Source organism: Lactuca saligna, chromosome 2, assembly GCF_052625555.1.
Source record: "Lactuca saligna cultivar CGN05327 chromosome 2, ASM5262555v1, whole genome shotgun sequence".
NCBI lineage: Eukaryota > Viridiplantae > Streptophyta > Magnoliopsida > Asterales > Asteraceae > Lactuca > Lactuca saligna.
Genome location: NC_136418.1, coordinates 100,754,130 through 100,777,532, shown reverse-complemented (window position 1 = coordinate 100,777,532; position 23,403 = coordinate 100,754,130).

Genomic DNA, 23,403 nt, shown 5'->3' with positions numbered 1-23,403 from the left:
ATTTCATATGTTATAATATTCTCTTATTCTATGTTTTTCAAATGCTCTAAGCATTTTGAAAAAAGAGGACTAGCATTTGAAGTGACTAGAGTTATTAAACAAACTATGAAGAACATCTTGAGGTTTACTAATGATTATTTGCTTGTGGCCAGTTAGATGTATGATTAGGGATGGACCATACTGATATGTTTTGGATTGAGATGATTCTTAGTCAGAATTGATGGTCATATGGGAATATGGAAATGATTCCGTAATGGGATATGAGTATATGGAAATGTTTCCACAATAAGATTTGGTTATAAAATTTGTGTATGAGTTGAAAACTTTAATGCAAGAGAAGTGTTCAAGGAGTATGCCTTGAATTTTAGACTTCATGACCATAGAATTGTTCTATGTAACAATGTTCTAGTGGAATATTCTGTAATATCAAATGATGAGTTCCTATGACTTTCGAACCTCAACATCTCAGAAGGAAAAGGCATGTAAGGAAGAAATTTCACTAGATCTTAGATAGAAATAAGAATTGGGAATTGTGAAATGAGTATCATTGGAGTAATGTCCAGTCAATCTGCTCACAAAGGAAAGACCATAGTAATGCATAGTCTGCATGGTTATAACATAAAATGATTGATGTTATTTGATTACTCAAAACAATATAGAATGAATAAATTCATAATTGTTATGTTGATTAAATAATAGGGATTTATTTATCATCAAAGTGTATGATGTGATAGTTAATTAGTTTATTCTTTTGTTTCACTGTGCACGTTTTACTTCCTGAATTAATATTGTTATTATTCAAAATTCCACAGTCGGTCCTACTTTTGGAAGTAAGTAGTGAATTAAGAGTGTCATGAATACTTTCTAGATTCTCTATGGGTATTACACATTGTGTAGGGATTGCTACAAGATTCATGAATTCTTAGAAAATAGAGATTTTAAGTATTAGATAAACCCACACTTAGGGATTACTTCATGGATTCAATCAAAAGTAATTCTAAGATGATAAGGTCTACTATTCTTGTAACATCCATATTTTCAACCAAAAATTTTCCTTTTTTATGTATTTGAAATTTTCATTTACATCAGAGTATTTATTACATTATGCGAAAACATGATTGTAAATGTGTGTGTACAGTCGATCCTTGCCATTCTAACGAACCAATGAAGTGACTAAAATCATTTATAACAATTGGATAAGTGTCAGGGTTAGTGAGTTCCCCCAATGTACCCTATTCCACAATACATACACATTACACACACAAAATGGCTAGCTTATAGTTGGTCCCCACCGTGGAATTTAGTGTACAACTATTATGCCCATGATAGCCTTCAACATATGGCTGGTCTGCTTTCTCTTGGCCTTTATCATAGGGCTAGTCCGCCCTTAACTCCATATATATATATATATATATATATATATATATATATATATATATATATATATATATATATCAACAAAAAAATAGCATCACTCCACATAACAGTAAACTAACAATCCAAGTCTAATTGCATGAGGGATTACTATAGGGTAACTATATCCTAAAATACAGAGTATACATACTGGAGTATACAATATAGTGAGACGAATTCTCCATGATAATGACTCGGAAGATTGACATATATATGGACGATTCTATTGATGATCTAAATGAAGGATGATGCTTCGAACAAGTATTAACCTATAATTGTCACACCCCGAAAACTGAAGGCGGAATACATTTCCGGGGTTGACTACCGTGTTGAGTATCAAATCCAATGTACATAGTAAGTAAAGTAAAACAAGCATTACATTACATAATAATAGTTTTACATTTGTTTCAAAAGTAAAGTTTGTACAGTTGTGATACATAGTATATATAGACAAAATGTAACGGGTCTTCATGTACACCGTCTTCATGTAAAAGGATCTTCGGGTACCTGTTCTAACGCTGACCTGAGAACACAAGCGGTTTGAAAATCAGCATAAAGCTGGTGAGTTCATAAGCGGTTTTATTTTACGGAAATGTATTGGTTTCCTTTCTGTTTCTGAAATGTTATGTACACCAAGAAAATCCCGTATTTTCTTAAAAGTTGGTTATTGTTTCACAAATGTAAAGTATAGTAAGTTTGTACACTGAAAACATGTTTACTCATGTGAAAATGTATAGTTGGTTATCTGACTGGTTAACTGTTCTGTTTACTTATCATGTGTTACCAGGAAAGTCCCATACTTTCCTTATTGTATGTTACAAATTGTAAAAGATGTAATGTTATCCATTCTGTGACTCTTTCTAGTTATGTAAGTGTTACCCAGGAAAGCCCCATGCTTTCCTGCATGTATGTATCTTATGTAAACGATGTGAAAGATGTAAAAGATGTAATCGTGATTAGATTTCCATGTTTTCCCCAGGAAGGTCCCGTACCTTCCTGAATGTTAGTTACAGTAAGTAAAAGATGTAAAAGATGTAAACGATGTAAACGATGTATAAAGTAATCCATTATTACTGTAAGTAAATCTCTGTTATCCTAATTGCGAGTTCCATAACCATACAATAGACTGAAACCTGTGGCAATAAGTAGTCCACATGTGGCAATAAGTCGTCCACATACTTATGACTTTCGTCACCCTTGAACCATTTCAGTTCGGCTGTAGCTAGCAGCCAGGTGTGGGGTAGTTAGCCCCATATAGATCTATACACTCAAGTCACACTCTCTAAATACCAGAGATTCTGGTTATGGGTGTAGTCCTCCACTCGCGTAATCTAGGTGGAGTGTTCTCCGAGGACGTGTCTCCAATCGTACCGGAATAACAAATTTACTAGTAATAATATGAAAGTCCTCCACTCGCGTATGTGCGTGGAGTGTTACCGAGGACAAAACAGTGTACAGGTATTATATTCAAATGTTTTAATGTCATGCTTTTAACTGATAAAATGTGGAAAACCATTTGTGAAATACATGTAAAACATACTAGTTTAAAGACTTATTTCACAAATATATGTTACGTGATCTGTATGTTCGATCTGTTATTAGTTGTAGTTATCAGTTATAAAAGCATAAGAACATGAAACACACATTTGAAAACATGTTATGAGTACAAGAATTTCCTTGTACTTTGCTTGTGTCCCCCCTGAAAACAGTGAAAACAGTGAAAAAGGGTAGGGGTATGAACTCACCAGACTCGGAAACGTGTCGGTTTTGAATGTTATACGTCGGTTCGGGGTTTGATTACTCGCGATGATCCTATGTAAAATGATATAATGTCCATATATATACAATTAGAGATACATTCACTAATCATATGGAACATTACACTCCAATGAGGTTAAACACCTCAAAACGAGCGTTTGGAGTGACCCGGGTGACATCTTCGGACTTGTAATGGCACTAGGGACTTGGGACATGAGTTTACTCTCCATAAGTAAACATTTAAATGAGTTTACAACCAGGAAACACACTCACACATGAGTTTACGGCCGTAAACTCATGTTGGTGTGGTTTTGAGGGTTTAAGGGCTCAAATGGACCTAGAGGTTGCTAGAATGGATTTTCTAAATTGTCTTGGAACACTTGGACTGAATTCAAATCATCAAAATGCTTATTTTATGGGAGTTTACGGCCCAGTATAGGCTCCTGGCCATAAACTCCTTAATCTTCATGAAATGGGTGTCAAATGTTGTTAAAACAAATCACATGTGATTCATAAGATTATTCCAAGACCTAGTATGATTTTTATGTGACATTTTGAGGGGTGTTATGGAGTTTACAGCCCATGAGACCCTCCTCATGGCCGTAAACTCTAATGTAGGGTCATACAAAGTGTTTCAAGGTCTAAAACTTGCATAGAAGGGCTTCTAAAATTCATCTAAAGGCTTTAGGGGTGTTTAGTTTGCATTCTAACACCAAAAGTTTTGGAGTTTACGGCCCAAGAACAAGCCTTGGCCGTAAACCCTTATAAGTCCCACAAATGATGTGTTTTAGACCCTTAAAGCATTTTTGGTTGGTCCCTTGATTTATTCCAAGTCTTTTGGTGGTGTTGAATGGCTTTCTAACACTTTAGAATTGGGTTTATGTCACATTTTGGGGAGTTTACAGCCCAAGCACTATCCTTGGCCGTAAACTCACATAAGTCCCATAAAATTCATGTTTCAAGTGTCCAAATGCTAAAACCAAGGTCCTACAATTCATATCTTAGCCATAGGAGTGATTTGGAAGGGTTTTAGGGCATGAAAAACCCCTTTTACTTGAGTTTACGGCCTAAGCTTATGCCTTGGCCGTAAAATCCTTTAAATGGCTCAAAATCATAGTTTTAAATGTTCTAAGTCCATATCTTGAAGTCTCATAGCCATATCTAAAGTCCAATTGAGTTTAGGAAGGAGTTTAAGGGCTTAAAACCCCATTAAATGGAGTTTACGGCCCAAGCTTGCTCCTTGGCCGTAAAATCATGTTCTTGGGCCTAAAACTCAATTATTTCATCAATTTGAAGGCTAAAGGTGTTGAATAACATGTTAGGGAGGTTACCTTAAAGATTTGAAGCCTTAAACTTGTGATTTGGACCTTAATTCTAGCTTGAGGAGAGAGGTTGTAAGAGTTTAGTGAGAAACTTGCCAAAAGGCTTCAAATGAAGTCTTAAACACGTTTATATAGTGTTTAAGTTTTGGACACGGTGGAATTCTACCCGATACCGGCGTTAGACGGGGTTTTTGGTCGTACCTGATTGAGTTACCGTAACCCGATACGGTAAATTTTAGAATTATTCCGATCACTAAAGTTGAGTGTTAAAATGATTTCTAAATGTATTAAGACACCCATTAAGTCATTTTAATTTTGTACTAATTAATGACTTAATTAAACGGAGAAATCGGAAATCGGAAATCGGAACGACGATCGGTTGCGCGAGTTGATTTATGAAAAAGTTACTTTTAAAAGAAGCGGAAATTTTGGGTTGTTACAATAATACTTTAGCCTATTAATCTTTATAACAATCTGGTAATGAAAACTATATGTTACCTAATTCCAATGAACACCGAGAGTTCTATTAAATAAGGATCAGCCAAACATGAAAATTTAAAGGCAAGACCATTTTGGCATTTAGCCTTTCTGAAATCCAACAACCAAGCCAACATGACCATTCTAGTCACCTCTCCTGTAAGTAGATCAATTAGAATAATGACTTAGAATTACTGATAAATCTTAATCATAGGTTCCTAACAACTTATAACTATAATTATAAATTACATGGAGACAGAGTAAGTTGAGATCACTTACAGAGAACAATTTATGAGAACCGGGAGCTAAATGGGAAGAACACAGACTCAAGGCCTCCTACTTGAAGGATACAACTGGTTGAGCACTCAGGGGTGTCGCAGGGCTTCGCCGTAGAGTAGAAATTCAAGGAAAAAGGGGATACAAGAGGGAGAATAGATAGATAGATAGATAGATAGAGATAGATAGAGAGTGAGAGAGAGACACTAAGGAGTGGATGTGAGGAGTTTATACGACCGAGACTATTTATAGGTGATTTTTTCAAGTGCACAACGTGCATCTACGGTGTGCATCGTACGCTTCTGCAATGTCGCTTCCCTCAGCTCTGTTATGTGTCGTGATATCGATGGTCCATATATGCCTCTTATAGAAGGTTCCACAACTATAATTGGTAAGACTTGACCCGACCCGGAATGGTCCATTTGGGTTGCATGGCATCATGCATTTGGATAGACTAAAATGAGAGAAGTAACACTTAAGGTTTGTTAATATATTATAATTTCTAATATATTAATAAGGTTATTTAATTAGTATTGATCAAGAATTAATTTGGAATTAATTAAGTGATCAAAAGGAGACTAATTAAATATATGGGTTGATTGTGTAAATCATTCATTCTTATATATGTGGGCTTGTGATCCAAGATTCCTTATGTTGGACTAAGTCCATGGGGTGACCCATGGATACTCCATGGAGGTTAAAATCCATGGAGCATAAGGAATGGGTAAAGTCATGAGTTACATGGTGTAACCCTAATAGCCACCATATAAAAGAATCCCATTGCTCAAGAAATCATGCACCATGTGTGAGTGTGAGGGCTAGACGATTTCAAGAAGTGTTCAAGTTTCTCTCAAGTTATTCCAAGTGTATTTGGTGTTGTGTGAACCATTTGAGGTGTCACACTAGGAGCACTAGGCACTCAAGATTCATTAAGACTTTCTACATCAAAGAGGTATGTAATTCTAACTTGATATATATTCATATGAATCATATTGGAGCCTAGGCTTGTTTTCTTGTTATACTTGAAAAAGTAGCTGAAAAATCGAGTTTTGATGTTGTCTGCACAGCAGACTCGCCGAGTCATTGAATGGACTCGCCGAGTCCAAGGCAAAATGTATCCAACTCGCCGAGTTGGTTCGTGCACTCGACGAGTTGGACCCCCTGACAATATATATTCGATTGTTTTGGCTGGAATTGGACTAGGAACATTACCCTAAGATGTTTTTGAACTTATAAACTTGTTTTTGATGTGTTAATGTTCATGCTAATCTAATTTCTAAGATAATTGTCATAATTTCGAGATTTGTATTAGTTTGTATGTTCATGCTAATTTCTTGAAGATTGATGATATGAATTATCTTTTTCTTATGAGGTTCTTAGATTAATAGAAAAATTGTGTGAAATAGTTGTTTTCAATCCATTTTAATCTAAGAGTTGATTCCAAAGTGTGTTTTTGTAACTTCTCCTCAAGTTATATGAAAAGTCACATTTAAGAATCATGAAAACTCATAAAAGTTGGCAAAGGTTACAAAATGAAGAGTCTTGTTCTAATTAAATGGTTATATGACTCCATAACTTATCAGCAAGTTATGGAGGTTCAAGAGTCTCTTCATTAAATAATTAATAAAAAAAAATGTAACCTTAATTAGTTCCATAAGTTACAATAAAAAAAATTATTTTTTTATTAATTAGTTTAAAGTCTTCCATAACTTGTCCTCAAGTTATGGAACTTAAAGAGTTTTTTTTTTTAATTAAAACTACTTTAAACTTATAAGTTATGGAATTAATTAGTTTTCAATAGTTTCAAAACTTGCCCTCAAGTTTTGGAATTTGAAAGGTTTCACTTATGAATACTTTAATTCCAAATTAGCCCTTAGAATTTTAAAAGTTAAAATTCAACCCTTATACTTTATAATATTATAAGTTAATAATATTTATATATATGTATAAGAGTAAAGTCAGTCTTACTGTTAATAGGCCCCATTCATGAAGTTGGTCTATAAGGGGGGTACAAGGTTACTGCCTATAAAACGACAGTTTAATGGGTGTCCACTCTCACCCACCGCTTCCTTGACTGGTGGAGGGTCGTTAGCCGAATGGGTAGGACAAGGACTATAATTCTCCTTTCATTAAAAGTATTAATGATAAATACTAAGTAACTAAAATTTTATTAATACCCAATCTTAGTTACTTAGGAAAATGTGAATTTGGTGCTAACACATGAAATTACACTTTGCACTTTACTTAAGTCGTTAGTGGAGCGTGTGTGGTTAACCAGCACACTAACCTAGACTTAACAAGGTAGGCAAAGGGTAACTTAATATTTATCATAGTATCGGTGGAGCATGTATGGTTAACCGGCACACCGATTAAGGGGTAAATATTAAGGGTACCAAGTATATTTGCATGGTTATCCACACCTTGTTTTGTGATCCTCAGCATCCCAGCCACAAAACCTGAAGGGCACACTCAAGATTGAAACATGCCTTTGAACAGTTCAATGAATCCTAGAGATCTAGGAGTTTCAAATCCAATTAAAACCTAATAAATTATTTCGTTTTTCATGGTGGAAATTGTGAATCGTCGTTCACCTACCTTCAAATATTTTATAGCTTGGATTACGGCATCTCTTTTCTAAGTTATAAAATAGTTTGTTGGGTCCTAGCCTTAATATTTCATATTGGGTGTCATATTAAGGATTTTAAATCAACTATCTTGAATATCTCCGAAAAAGGTGTCTGGTCTAGACATTTATGATCTTCCCAAATCTCTTGAAACAAGCTTTCCTAAATAAAGATGATGTCTCATGGATATCATACTTCTTTCACCTCCTCCAATTATTCTCCCTAACCCACAAGTTCCTAAAAAGTTTAAGGTCACTCAAGCCCTATTAGCAAGGCAAGGTCTAGGTGTGATCACATCTTGGATATGTAGTCACATATTGACAAGCCGGGAGAGGTGGATGTCAAAGTCTTGAGAATGTTGGTGGCTCAACGACTTTCTAAGTCACATAGTGAGATCTTTTATGAATCCTATGAAGCAGACTAAGACAAGACCCTTAATGATCTTATCTATTTGCTAAGATCAACTTCCTAAAACGTTGTGGACATTGACAATGATGACATTGGATATCCAGTAAAGCACTCTCTTCCCAATGGAATGGGATCGGCCATAGTCAACTCGGTTGACCAAATGGTAAAGAGAGAGTCTAAGTATGAGATAGTCCCATTATCAAGGTTCCATAGGTAACTATTGCCAAAGGAAGGGGCATTGGTTGTGAAGCTGTCAAGTTTACCTAAGGATGTTAAAGTCAATAAGTTTGGCTCTACTTCAGGTAAAGTCCATTGTCTAACTCTATTAAGTACATGCTGATTCTGATCGCGAAGATGGATTTCAATCGCATGGTTCGGTGATCAGAATATTGGGCTATTACTAAAGAGTTATGATATTTATATTGCTTAGGAATATATAAGAACAAGGTTTTCATATGGATTGTAAGGATAAGTTTTTCTGCAAAATTTTAAAATAAACGAAAAAGGTTTGGATTTTATTTATTTTAAGTATCCTCACAATGGCATTTGTGAAAAGTTGTTGCTTATAAGATTCCATTGATCGCAATATTGGAAAAATGGATTTGATTCTTTCGGTTGTGGTAGTGTCTAATATTATAAAATAAGGAAAGATTCTCATCACCCAAGGTTCAATTGGACCGAAACTTAGAATCATGCAAGTTGTATAGTATGATGAATGAGAACTTTCAGCTTGGAAAATTAAGACTAATTCCTTATGTGAATAAGGAAAGGACTAAGGGATCGAGTACACATTATTGTGTACTGATCAAGTGCACCACAAAAGATCAAGAAGACTATTCGTCATGATTTACTTAAGTTCAATAAATATGGTTATACTTATAAGTTTAAGTATAAATCTGTAGCATTGGAGAAGTTTCAATGTGAGACAGAACGAATAAGAAGAACCAAAGTATGGTAGATAGATAAAAGTTTCTCAAATCTAAAAAAATGGGACATTACTTTAGTATCATGTTTATGATCATCTTAATGATTAAGATACCATATCACAATTGGTCCTCTAAAGTCATGTTAGTGCATTCTTATGACTAAGAAGAGGAGTCATGAATTGTTGAAATGGTTAAATCAAAAAGATGAGTCATACTTCGTTCCAAAACAATTCTTAGAGTCATACTCCAAGATTGTAACTTGCGTGATATATCTTAAACAGGGTTGTTAACACTAGTCAAATGTAAGAGTAGAAGGTTATCTACTCTTGTACATTTGAAATTGGTAAGTTGTGATGTTTTGGATAAAACATAGACCAACTTAGGCCAATTGTGTAAAGTGTTAGTCTTGATAAAGAATCCACACTATCTCTTGAATATTTGACAAGGGAGTCTTATATGTCAAAAGGACAGTGGGAGCCTTAAAGCTCTTGAAAGTTTCAAGACTTAATCAAGAATAAAACCTAAAGTCCTTCACTAGCACACGACTTGAGGTTTATAACCTATCGTGTTGTAATTTTTGTGCCTATTCAAGTTGGCTTTGCATAGGAGTTTTGAGAGTTCTCAATTGGTTGCACAACTACTTGGAAGCAATAGCAGGCACCTGAGCTGCCAAATGGAAAGAATTTAAGATTGCACAAGTTTAATCCAAATGAGTTTGGATTTGTCACTAACCTTGTCTTGTGATTATGGTTTTGACAAATTCACGTGGATAAGAACACATATACTATTAAATCTAAGTGTCATAAGGTTTCTCTCCAATTCATGACAATGATGGTGATGAAACACTTTCACTAAGTAGATTTTAGTTAGATAGCAATTGTGATATTTGCATTCTCAAAGTCGTTAGTGGAGCGTGTGTGGTTTACCGGTACACTAACATGGACTTGTGAGAAGTGGCAAAGGTCTAAACAATTGAGAGTATGATTACGAAATCCCTTTTCATAGTTCTAAAAATTGTTTAGACACACATGTGAGCTATCTAAGAGACGTGTATGATTTTGATAAAGTTTTATCAAAACAATCTAGTATCAGAAATCTGAACTTTGGTAAGAAAGTCAGCTAATTTATGAGTACATGTCAAAGCTAGTGGGAGCATAAGTGTAACATCCGGATTCCCAGGTATATTACTCTAATATTTTTTATTTTTGGAATTTGTGAAGGAACTCGACGAGTGGATGCTTAGACTCGCCGAGTAGGGTCGCAGATTATCATCCGGGTTCGCGACTGGACTCGGCAAGTCCATTAGTGGACTCTGCGAGTCCATGCTGTTTAATGAAACCCTAATCCCCCGGGGTTGGAGCCTATTTAAGGGCACTCATAGTCCCCCATTATGGCTACGAGTCCCTTGAGAGAACCATAAGTGAGCTAAATCGTTTAGGAGGAAGGAGAAGTTATATTTGATATTTCTATCTTTGGTTTAGCAAGAAGAAGGTGATCAAGAGCAAGAGGAGACTGAAGGAGGTGTGATTCTAGTGGTTTCTGAGTCCAGAGACTTCAACTTGAGGTATTTATTCGGACCTGCTTCAGTTTTGGTATTGATTCTTAGAGTTAGGGTTTTCTAACCTCTTTTAAGGATGGTTATGTGGAGCAATTGGTCACTTCTTGAGTTTATGCTTTGGATCTGGACTCAACGAGGTCCAGAGACCTTAACCCTTGGAGCTTTATGAGTTATCTTGGGAGTCGTGAGCTTAGAATGTCATTTTTGGGGCTAAATAACCAAATGAAACCATCTAGATGATATATGAGTGTCAAGGTCTAGACTTTACGTGATTATTATGCTTGGGAAGGCCAGATCTATGGATTAGAGGAACAGATATGACCTCAGGAGGTCAATGGAGTTTGTGCATGGCATGTACTCGCCGAGTTGTTCTTGGGACTCGGTGAGTTGAGTCGGGGTGGCCCCGCGATTTATACTTGGGGACTCGTCGAGTAAAGGGAGGGACTCGACGCGTTAAACAGGACTAATGAGTTAGTGGACACATGTGGACTTGCCGAGTTGCCCAAGTGCACTCGACGAGTCGGGTCAAAGTTTGACCGTTGACTTTGGTTGACTTTTAGGGTTTGGTCAACAATGAGGGCCTTTGAGCCAAAAGAGGGGTAAAATGGTCTTTTACCCTTCTGAGGGTGACTAGAGAGGGTTGAGTCTAGTTCTGAGAGTTATATTTATGAGAGTATTACTTTATGTGTTTAGGCGGAGGCTAGATCGTATTTCTACCTAGTCAGTGATTTACCGTGACATCTGAGGTAAGTCTTCTCACTATACTTTACCTTGAGTGGTAATTAGAGTTATGTGACAGAGTTATCATAGGCTATTATGTGATGTGTTGTACTGCATTATTTCTATGTGGTTTATGTCATGTGTATATCAGAGTTAGAACTGGAAGGTTCACAGAGTTAGGACCAGAGGGTCCATAGATTTAGGGCCCACGGGCCCACAGAGTTATGGCCTCGAGTGGCTAGTATGTGCATGTATGGTATATTGGGGAACTCACTAAGCTTTATGATTACAGTGTTATGTGTTATGTGTTTCAGGTACCAGTGATGATCACAGGAAGGCGCCGGCATGATTCGTACACACGCATGGGTTTTTATGTATTTTGATCTTGGGAGATATTTGTGAAACAAAGTATTATACAATGGGGTTTTTATTAATAAATGTGTTGGAAAAGTGTGTTGAAAATGTGATTTTTTTTTAATTTTACGGTGTTACAATTTGGTACCAGAGCCTTGGTTTGAGGGATTCGGATGCATCTTCGGGCGTATCTGAACTCCAACTGAGGATTTAAGTAAAAAATTTGATAATAAAGTAAATTCTTTTTTTAAAGGAGTAAAAAGAGTTTTGAAACAAACAGAGAAGAGCCGTGTGTACGATCAGCGAGCACCCGAACGGTGATTTACCAAAATACCCTTACAATAAGTTGTAAAAGAAATGTTATGCCATGCTATATGATGAATTATATTATGCATGTTAGAGTAAGACTAGGTATTCTTATTAGGACTAGAGTGGCCTGATATATGATGCCTTAGTCTCAGAATTTTGCTATTAGGAACGCTTGAGAGTGTTGAGATAGCAGCAAGGAGCTTATGAGAGATTTGCTAGTGAGTGGCTCATGATTAGAGAGAATAGAATACTTGGGATTTGGGGCTCTGGGAGGAGGACTTGGTGTGAATGTTTAGTCGGTGTGGTCAGTAATATTGGGCCCTTACTATCGAAGGCACCGGGTCAGTGCGCAACCCAAGTAAAAATCCTTAGGGTATCAGAGATCAAGTAGGGTTGGGATATTGAGTGTGTATATGTCCGAGCAAATTATTGATATCTTGTGTTGTACTTCCGAGAGGCATCATGGTAGGGACACGTCACAGACCAGGGACCATTGGAGGGGTGTGAGCGACGAGGAGCTCAACCAGATGATTCATAATGAGGTGGCTGCTGCCATCCGCGACGAGATTCCAAAGATGTTTGGGTCTATTAAGACCAACCTGATAGAGACATTCAATGAGAGATACGATGCTCTTGCTAAAGCTAATGTTGTTGCGGCCACTGCAGCTGTAGCCACGGCTAGACCGCAGGGTGGTGATGTGTTGTTGTTCCGGGAGTTTAGCAACACAAAACCACTGGAGTTTGATGGGACCCAGGACCTGATTGCGGCGATGAGGTGGATATCAGAAACATAGGGATGTTTCTTTACTTGCTCGTCTCCTGAGCATTTGAGGGTCCGGTTCGCGCTGAACCAACTTCGCTTGGGAGCGAAGGATTGGTGGAAGTTTGTGACGGCGCATTATTCGCCTGCTGAGCTTGCTGCAATGACTTGGGAGAGGTTCACTGCTATGTTCAGAGATGAGTACGTTTCTCAAGTGGAAAGGGAGCGTTTGGCCCAAGAGTTTTTGACCCTCAAGCAGGGTACTGATTCTGTTATGGTGATTACGAGGAAGTTCCATGAGCGCGCGATGTTTTTCCCAAAGCACGTGTCCTCCGAACAGGCATGTATGAGCCGCTACCTGAGCATTTTGAGGAGGGATATACGGGAGTTCGTGGCAAACTCGATGTATCGGACATTTGCTGAGCGTCAGGAAAATACTCGGAAGAGGGATATAGAGCCGGAGACCCAGGCTAGGGAGGAGGCTGAGTCTGAGGCGAGGGATCGACGACTGGCATACTCTCAGCCGGCAGCCAAGCGGGTCAAGCCTGCTAATTCACAATCTGGGAGTTAGATGGGCCGCTCGTGGGGCAAGTGCGGCAAGAGCCACAAGGGGGTGTGCAGAGCGGGGTCTTGCTATAAATGTGGCAAGGAGGGGCATATCGTCAAGGATTGCCCCAAGGGGTTTGCAGTATGCTTTCACTGTAACCAGACTGGACACCGCAAGGCAGAGTGTCCACAATTATGAGGGACTACCCAGGGAGCACCTTGGGGATCTGCCCCTGCTGCTATCAGAGCTTCTGAAAGCCGGCCAGTGAAGGAAGAGGTACCGAAGGCGCGAGGGAGAGCCTTCCGGTTGACTGCGGAGGAGGTCCGTGCAGTGCCCGATGTCGTGGCTGGTATGCATTCTTTCATATATTTACTTTTATGTTGAGTTATTGTGCTTGTATTATGATATGCGTAGGTATTTTTCTTCTGAGTTCTGTACCTAACTTGGTGTTATTTGACTTGGGTGCGAGTCGGTATTTTTTTTGTCTTTGGCTTTTAGTCAGCACATCAGTATTATTCGAGAGGTGATGAGTCGACCTCTGAGAGTTTCCATAGCTGACGAGAGAGCGGTGTATGCCACCGAGTTGAACCGAGGATGTGTACTTGAGATTTTCGGCATCAAGTTCCCGATTGATCTAGTTCCTATTGCGATGGGAGATGTCTGTGTCATCGTGGGCATGGACTGGTTGAGCAAGATTGGAGCAGTTATCGACTGCGAGAGACAGTTGGTGACCATACAAGACCCTAGTGGGGGAGTTCTTACCGTGTACGGCGAGGGTACGTGTTCTAGGTCGGCATTTTTTCAGCCGCCAAAGCGAGGCAGAGTCTACAGCAGGGTTGTAAGGGATTTGTAGCATACATGATGGATACGAGGGTTGGTTCAGAGAGACCGAGGTCAGTTAATGAGGTTCTGATAGTGCGTGAGTTCTCGAACGTATTTCCGGATAAGTTACCAGGTGTGCCTCCCAAAAGGCAGGTTGAGTTTAGCATCGATTTGGTTCCGCGAGCTGCACCTATCGCCAAGGCACCTTATTGCCTTGCGCCTCCAGAGATGTAAGAGTTATTCTCGTAGCTTCAGGAGCTGCTGGGGAAGGGGTTTATTCGACCGAGCAATTCGCCATGGGGAGCGCCTATCCTTTTTGTTAAGAAGAAGGATGGCTCACACCGAATGTGTATTGATTACAGGGAATTGAACAAGCTGACGATCAAGAATCGTTACCTGTTGCTGAGGATCGACGATTTGTTCGATCAGTTACAGGGAGCATCTTGGTTCTCCAAGATCAATTTGAGGTCAGGATATCACCAGGTGAGGGTGCGAGATGAGGACATCCAAAAGACAGCGTTTAGGACTCGTTACGGGCATTACGAGTTTGTGGTGATGCCTTTCAGGCTCACCAATGCGTAGGCGGTGATCATGGACCACATGAACAGAGTGTATAGGCCGATGTTGGATCGCTCGGTGATCGTGTTCATTGACGACATATTGGTGTATTCGAGATCCAAAGAACAGCATGAGGAACATCTGAGAGAGATCCTCGGAGTTTTGAGATTGGAGAGGGTTTACGCCAAATTCTCCAAGTGTGATTTTTGGTTACGAGAGGACCAGTTCCTAGGGCATCTCGTTAACTAGAAAGGGATATTGGTTGATCTGGCCAAGATTGAGGCGGTGATGAGTTGTGAGGTGTCGAGGTCACCTACAGAGATCAGGAGTTTCCTAGGATTGGCAGGCTATTATCGGAGATTTATCAAGTATTTCTCCAAGACCACCGTGCCACTCACCAAGTTGACCCGGAAAGGCGTTGCTTTCTTATGGGGCCTAGAGCAGCAGGCCTCCTTTGAGACACTTCGTCAGAGGTTATGCGAAGCTCCGGTGTTAGCCCTTCCGGAGGGAATGGAGGACTTCGTGGTATATTGTGATGCGTCGATATCAGGGTTGGGAGCGGTGCTAATGCAGAGGGGGCAAGCGATAGCAAATGCATCGAGGCAGCTGAAGCCTCATGAGGCAAGGTATCCCACCCACGATTTAGAGTTGGGGGCAGTGGTGTTCGCCCTCAAGATTTGGCGTCACTATCTGTATGGGGTCTAGTGTACCATATACATGGATCACAAGAGCCTGAAATACTTGATGGATCAGCCCATCCTGAACATGCGGCAGAGGAGATGGTTGGATGTGGTAAAGGCTTATGATTGTGAGATCTTGTACCACCCGGGTAAGGCTAACATGGTAGCCGATGCCCTGAGCCGTAGGACGGAGAGCGTCCCGATGCGAGATGTTTGTATGAGATTGGCAGTGATGACTCCGGTGTTGGATACCATTCGAGGGTCCCAGGCTCAGGCTGTGAAACCAGAAGACCAAAAGAGGGAGGAAGTTATCGGGCAGGTATCGGAGTTCGTTACCGATAGCCGGGGACTTATGACATTTCAGGGTGGGATTTGGGTACCGTTTGTGGGTGGGACGCGTACCATTATGATGGAAGAGACGCATCGATCGAAGTTCTCGATCCACCCCGGGGCCACTAAGATGTATTTGGACCTAAAGAGGGAGTATTGGTGGCCTTGTATGAAGAAGGACCTTGCGTGGTTCGTTGAGAGGTGCATAACCTGTCATCGGGTTACGACCAAACACCAGAGACCGCATGGTAAGTTGCAGCCGTTAGAGGTTCCTGAGTGGAAGTGGGAACACATTACTATGAACTTTATCACCAAATTGCCAAGGACTGCGAGGGCGTCGATGCAATTTGGGTGATTGTAGACCGGTTGATGAAGATCACTCATTTCCTTGCTATCAATGAGAGATCTTCCGCAGAGAAATTGGCAGAGATGTACGTGAGGGAGGTGGTATCATGGCATGGAGTGCTGATCTCGATTATCTCAAATCGAGATGTGCGTTTCACTTCCAGATTTTGGAAGAAATTTCATGAAGAGTTGGGTACGAGGCTGCATTTTAGTACCGTATACCGCCCACAGACTGACGGGCAGAGCGAGTGGATGATCCAGATGATCGAGGACATGATACGAGCGTGTGTGTTGGATTTCGGCGGGAGTTGGGACACATATTTTCCGTTGGCAGAGTTTTCCTAAAACAACAGGCATCATTCGAGCATTGGTATGCCACCCTTTGAGCTGTTGTATGGGAGGAGGTGTCAGACCCCTATTTGATGGGGAGAGGTAGGGCAACGTCTGATGGGTAGTACGGAGATTGTGGTTCAGACGGCTGAGCAGATATAGCAGGTCAGACAGAGGTTGTTGGCCGCTCAGAGTCGTCAGAATAGTTATGCGGATAGGCATCGGTCCTAGCTCGAGTTTCAGGTCGGTGACTTCATGCTCCTGAAGGTCTCTCCTTGGAAAGGAGTGATCAGATTCAGGAAGAGGGACAAGTTGGGGCCTCGATATATTGGACCTTTCAGGGTGATTGCGAGGGTAGGCAGGGTAGCCTACCGTTTGGAGCTACCCGTGGAGTTGGGTCAGATTCATGACACTTTTCACGTGTCGCAGTTAAGAAAGTGTATAGACGACGAGTCAGCAGTGGTACCCTTAGAGGATATTCAAGTGGATGTGGGCCTGAACTATGTTGAGAGACAGGTGGCAATTACAGATCGGAAGGTTAAGGTTCTGAGGAATAAGGAAGTGCCTCTGGTGCAGGTGCAGTGGCAACATAGGAAATGGTCAGAGCTGACTTGGGAGCCAGAGCACGAGATGCGTGAGCAGCATCCAGAGTTGTTTGCAGAATGCGACTTCGAGGGCGAAGTCTGATTCTATTGGGGGAGGATTGTAACCTACTGTTTCCCAGGTATATTATTTCAATATTTTTATTTTTGGAATTTGTGAAGGAACTCGGCAAGTTGATGCTTAGACTCGCCGAGTAGGGTCGCGGATTATCATCCGGGTTTGCGACTGGACTCGGTGAGTCCATTAGTGTACTCGGCGAGTGCACACAGTTTAATGAAACCCTAATCCCCCGGGGTTGGAGCCTATTTAAGGGCACTCATAGACCCCTATTGCAGCTACGAGTCCCTTGAGAGAACCCTAAGTGAGCTAAATCGTTTGGGAGGAAGGAGAAGCTATATTTGATTCTTTCTATCTTTGGTTTAACAAGAAGAAGGTGATCAAATGCAAGAGGAGACTGAAGGAGGTGTGATTCTAGTGGTTTCAGAGTCCAGAGACTTCAACTTGAGGTATTTATTCAGACCTTCTTCAGTTTTGGTATTGATTCTTAGAGTTAGGGTTTTCTAACCTCTTTTGAGGATGGTTATGTGGAACAATTGGTCCCTTCTAGAGTTTATGCTTTGGATTTGGACTCAAAGAGGTCTGTAGACCTTAACCCTTGGAGCTTTATGAGTTAACTTGGGAGTCATGAGCTTAGAATGTCATTTATGGGACTAAATCACTAAATGAAACCATCTAGATGATATATGAGTGTCAAGGTCTGGACTTTACATGATTATTATGCTTGGGAAGGCCAGATCTATGGATTAGAGGAACAGATCTGACCTCAGGAGGTCAATGGAGTTTGTGCATGGCATGTACTCGCCGAGTTGTTCTTGGGACTCGGTGAGTTGAGTCGGGGTGGCCCCGCGATTTATACTTGGGGACTCGTCGAGTAAAGGGAGGGACTCGACGCGTTAAACAGGACTAAAGAGTTAGTGGACACATGTGGACTCGCCGAGTTGCCTAAGCGCACTTGACGAGTCGGGTCAAAGTTTGACCGTTGACTTTGGTTGACTTTTAGGGTTTGGTCAACAATGAGGGACTTTGAGCCAAAAGAGGGGTAAAATGGTCTTTTACCCTTCTGAGGGTGACTAGAGAGGGTTGATTCTAGTTCTGAGAGTTATATTTATGAGAGTATTACTTTATGTGTTTAGGCGGAGGCTAGATCGTATTTCTACCTAGTCAGTGATTTACCGGGACATCTGAGGTGAGTCTTCTCACTATACTTTACCTTGAGTGGTAATTAGAGTTATGTGACAGAGTTATCAAAGGCTATTATGTGATGTGTTGTACTGTATTATTTCTATGTGGTTTATGTCATGTGTATATTAGAGTATATCAAAGTTAGAACCGGAAGGTTCACAGAGTTAGGACCAGAGGGTCCATAGAGTTAGGGCCCACGGGCCCACAGAGTTATGGCCTCAGTGGCTAGTATGTGCATGTATGGTATATTGGGGAACTCACTAAGCTTTATGATTACAGTGTTATGTGTTATGTGTTTCAGGTCCCAGTGATGATCGCAGGAAGGTGCCGGCATGATTCGTACACACACATAGGTTTTTATGTATTTTGATCTTGGGAAATATTTGTGAAACAAAGTATGATACAATGGGGTTTTTATCAATAATTGTGTTGGAAAAGTGTGTTTAAAATGTGAAAAATTTGTTTTAAATTTTACGGTGTTGCAATAAGTGTTATGCTAATAATCATCATGTCAGTAGGAGCATGATAATTATGATAAAGGTTGCAAGTTAACAACGTTAATTATAGAAAACAAAAGGTTTCAATTAGGAAAGTGTTGTTTTGCTATAATTAACGGTGAGGAAATTATACTTCATCTCAAATCTAAAAGCTTAGATTGAGGTTTTAATCGTAGTTAGTCAAGGATATATATATATATATATATATATATGTATATATATATATGTATATATATATATATATTAATTTCATGTTGGAATGGCTTAACATGAGAAAATTCTATATATGGGTCTATTATTTGCGTTCTAAAATTCGATTATGATTACGACATCCCTTTTCAGAATCTGAATTATGAGAACTTGGCAAATTGAGATGGAAATATTATAGCAAAAGACTGGTTTAGTCTTTATGTAAGACATCATGAATCGTGTCCCATATGCTTCAGATATAGGATCGATTACATGTGCTATATTCATCCTTTCTAAAATTTTCCAAATGTCTGGGGCATTAAGAAGGGAAAAGCTCTAGAATTGGATATGACTAAAAGGATTAAACAATTGTCGAGGACAATCTAAGGATTACCAAAGATTGGTTGCTCAAGGACAGTTTGAAGTGTAGTGATAATTCTGGAAGGACCATATTGACATAATGTGTAAGGAGGAAACTCTTGTTCAGAAGTTATAGTCAAAAGGGAATCTGGAAATGTTTCAAAGTTAGAAATTTTTCAATCTGTGTAAGATTAGGAAAATTAATGCAAGAAGGATATTTCCAAGGAGCTGATCTCCTTTGGAATGCTCTGTAATGGTTGTTGTCAAGTATTCCTGACTTTGTGCATAATCATTACAAGAGGATCAATGCATATATGTTTAGAATCTAACAGATTTCAGTAAATGGCATGAATTTGGAATTCTTGCATTTGCAGTAAGGATTTGGGACTGTGAAAAGAGCATCATTGGAGTTATGATCAATTGATCTATTTTCACAAAGTAAATATCATAGAAAAACATATTATGCATACTTGGTGTATGGCATGACTAGTGTTTAGAAAACATAGCGTACATGCTTGGAGCATGGGACAACTATTGTTTTAAATTCAAGAATAAAGTTGATAGTTGAAACAGTAATGAATAATGTGTAATCATATGGTGATAAATAAAAGGTGTTTTATTTATCACCATATGTTGGAAGTAGATATGAATCAAGATTGTCATGGGTTGGCTTGTAGAGGTCTAAGATGTTGGACAAAGGGCTACAACACTCATGAGTGCTCATAAGTTCTGAGTATTGGATTCAACCCGCGCTCATTGGAATCACTTCATGGATTTTATCACGAGTGATCATGAGACGATAATATCTTATATTCTTCAAACCTAGAGATATGAGTTGTTACTATGAGTTGGTTGTACATTGATTGCACTAAAACGCATTGGTAACTCGATGTTATAAAACGTGCCTTTGTGTATGATTCAACAAGTAGTAGAACAAGCCATATGAGTTAAAGTTTATCCATTCCTTTACCTTCGGGATAAAAGCGATATCTATGGGCCCCTCGATGATTTGATGATGAAAAATGGAAGTGCTCGGCCGGGCCAGGACTGATTTGATTTGTTCAATTAGTTAGTTGTCATAAATCGAAAATCAGGAAACAAGAAATGGACAGAGAGAATGATTATAATCCATGTCTCAGTCCATATGATATCTAGAATTGAGGAATATATGGTCCCTTATCTAGTGGACAAGTCATTGACAAAGGTCAGAGTTCATCTACAAGGTCAGAGTTCGATAGAAGATTTTGAGAGCTATGATTGCCAGTCGGTTCTTGAAGTCATACGCAATAATAGTTTTAGACTTATCCAAGTGGGAGACTATTGGATTAATGTCTAAGTCCATAACTATAATTGGTAAGACTTGACTCGACCCGACATTGTCCATTTGGGTTGCATGGCATCATACATTTGGATAGAATAAAATGAGAGGAATAACACTTAAGGTTTGTTAATATATTATAAGTTCTAACATATTAATAAGGTTATTTAATTAGTATTGATCAAGAATTAATTTGGAATTAATTAAGTGATCAAAAGGAGACTAATTAAATATATGGGTTGGATGTGTATATCATTCATTCCTATATATGTGGGCTTGTGATCCAAGATTCCTTATGTTGGACTAAGTCCATGGGGTGACCCATCGATACTCCATGGAGGTTAAAATCCATGGAGCATAAGGAATGGGTAAAGTCATAAGTTACATGGTGTAACCCTAATAGCCACCATATAAAAGAATCACATGGCTCAAGAAATCGTGGACTATGTGTGAGTGTGAGGGCTAGATGAGTTCAAGGAGTGTTCAAGTTTCTCTCAAGTTATTCCAAGTGTATTTGGTGTTGTGTGAACCATTTGCGGTGTCACACTTGGGGCACTAGGCACTCAAGCTTCATGAAGACTTTCTACATCAAAGAGGTATGTAATTCTAACTTGATATATATTCATATGAATCGTATTATTATGCTAGTTAGGATGAATACCTTGGAAAGTTCATATTTGCATGTATAATAGAGAAAACATAGATCCAAGGTATTTCGGGTTGCATGTACACTTAGGAGTGTTGGAATGCTAAAAATCCTACAATAACAAGCTTGGGGAGCTACGTCACAATGTCTTGGAAGAAATGGGCTACCCCGACATGACCATGTGGTGCTCTCTCGTGGTTCCATGTCATCATGCGCGATGTGCATTTCATGCGTGTGATTTTCCATATTTTTAAAACGGATTAAATTCTTCATACGAGTTCTGTTTTCGATGTTCTTCATATTTCCAAAAAGCTACCGACGGTCTCTATAACTTTTCTTTAGATCCCAACAGATAATTCTCACTCTATCAAAAATTTATTTTTTTGATAGGATTAGAAAATTTATAGATCACTTCAGAAAGCGTAACTCCTACATACAGACTCCGTTCTCGATGTTCTTTCTATCTATAGAATCTAATTGATGAGGTCTTGCACTCTCATTTAGATTATTTTTCTTGATAATCTACCCTACTAAAATTCGATTTTTGTGTAACGCACTACTATACCCGGTTGCATAGAAAAATCGAAAAAACATATCAATTCCAAATGGATTCGGATTTTGGCAATCTTTATATGCATGCTTTTGGTTTACCATGACTCTTGTTTATATATCTTAGGCTAAAAAGTGTTAATCAAAATACACTTTTTAATATATGCAGAGTCGCGTCGGTTAAATCGCGATACTTCAAAGAAGCATAACTTCTTCATACAAAGTCTGACCTAAATATTCTATATATCTATAGAAACCATATCGACGTCTCCTACATGTTTAAGACGTTTACTTGGGCTAAAGAGTAATATATTTCTACATCAAATTTTATAAACAATGGTTTATATCGAATCTTATGGAACGATAAAAGTGAAATGTTACAACTTTCCCCCACTTACAAAAATTCCATCCCTGAAATCTTGCTTCTAGCACACCTATACGTTATCTTATCTAAGTTATTGATATCAACTTGTGATTAATTCGATGTTGTTTCATTTATATGCCTTTTATAACATCATTTTCTATGTTACACCTCTCCTGATCTCCTCACGAATTCTTCCAAAATCAGAACTCGTCATCTTGGACTTCCAGAAATTTGATTTTTTTATTGTTAGGAAATTGTCTTCAGACATGAAATATTGACACAGTCGACTCATTATGAAGTGATTTTCTAGGGTAATTCATCTATGATATTCTAACGGAATCTACGTTTTCGAAACATACCTTTAAAAAAGAGGCTTATATTGTATTGTTTTGCATTTGTGTCCTATGACATTTTTCTATTACATAAAAAATTACTATAACGGGTTTTCTAGCTTGAAAACACTAGAACCAGTACTCTAGTATTGGTCATGGACTCATTATAAGGCTTTCTTATCTTTCAACCTTTTAGGTTTTACCAAACACTAGGTCACTAATAACCTTCTCGCAAGGTTCCAACTACTCTTCCTATATCAAGTTACAACTATTGTTCACACAATTTGTCCTTATGTGTAACACCTATTCCAGGTTTCATTTTTTTTCCAAGTTTTAGAGTTTTATGCTAGGAATCAACGAGTTAGGGAGCTCCAACTTGTCGAGTAGAGATTATTTATGAGGACTTGGGATTTAGATCCTACTCGACGAGACGGAAGGCCCTGACTCGATGAGTAGGCACTGTAAAGGAAAACCCTAATTTTTAGGGTTTGCACCCTATATAAAGGACTTAATCCGCCTCTTTTGGTGTTCCTTATCATCTCATTACACAGAGAAGGAAACCCTAGCTGTCTTTGCTACTTCCTTGTGCTTATGAGGTTAAGAGAGTGCTTTTGGTGCATTTTGTTAAAGAATTTTGAAGGTTGAGAAAATTGGAACGGAAAGGAGCTTGTAGATCCAGATCTACATCATTTGGGCTTCCATTTTATCGTAAAAATCTATTCCCTTGATCATTCTAGTATTAGATCTCCTTATTCTTGGGTTTAAGGCTATTTTTAGTATATTTGT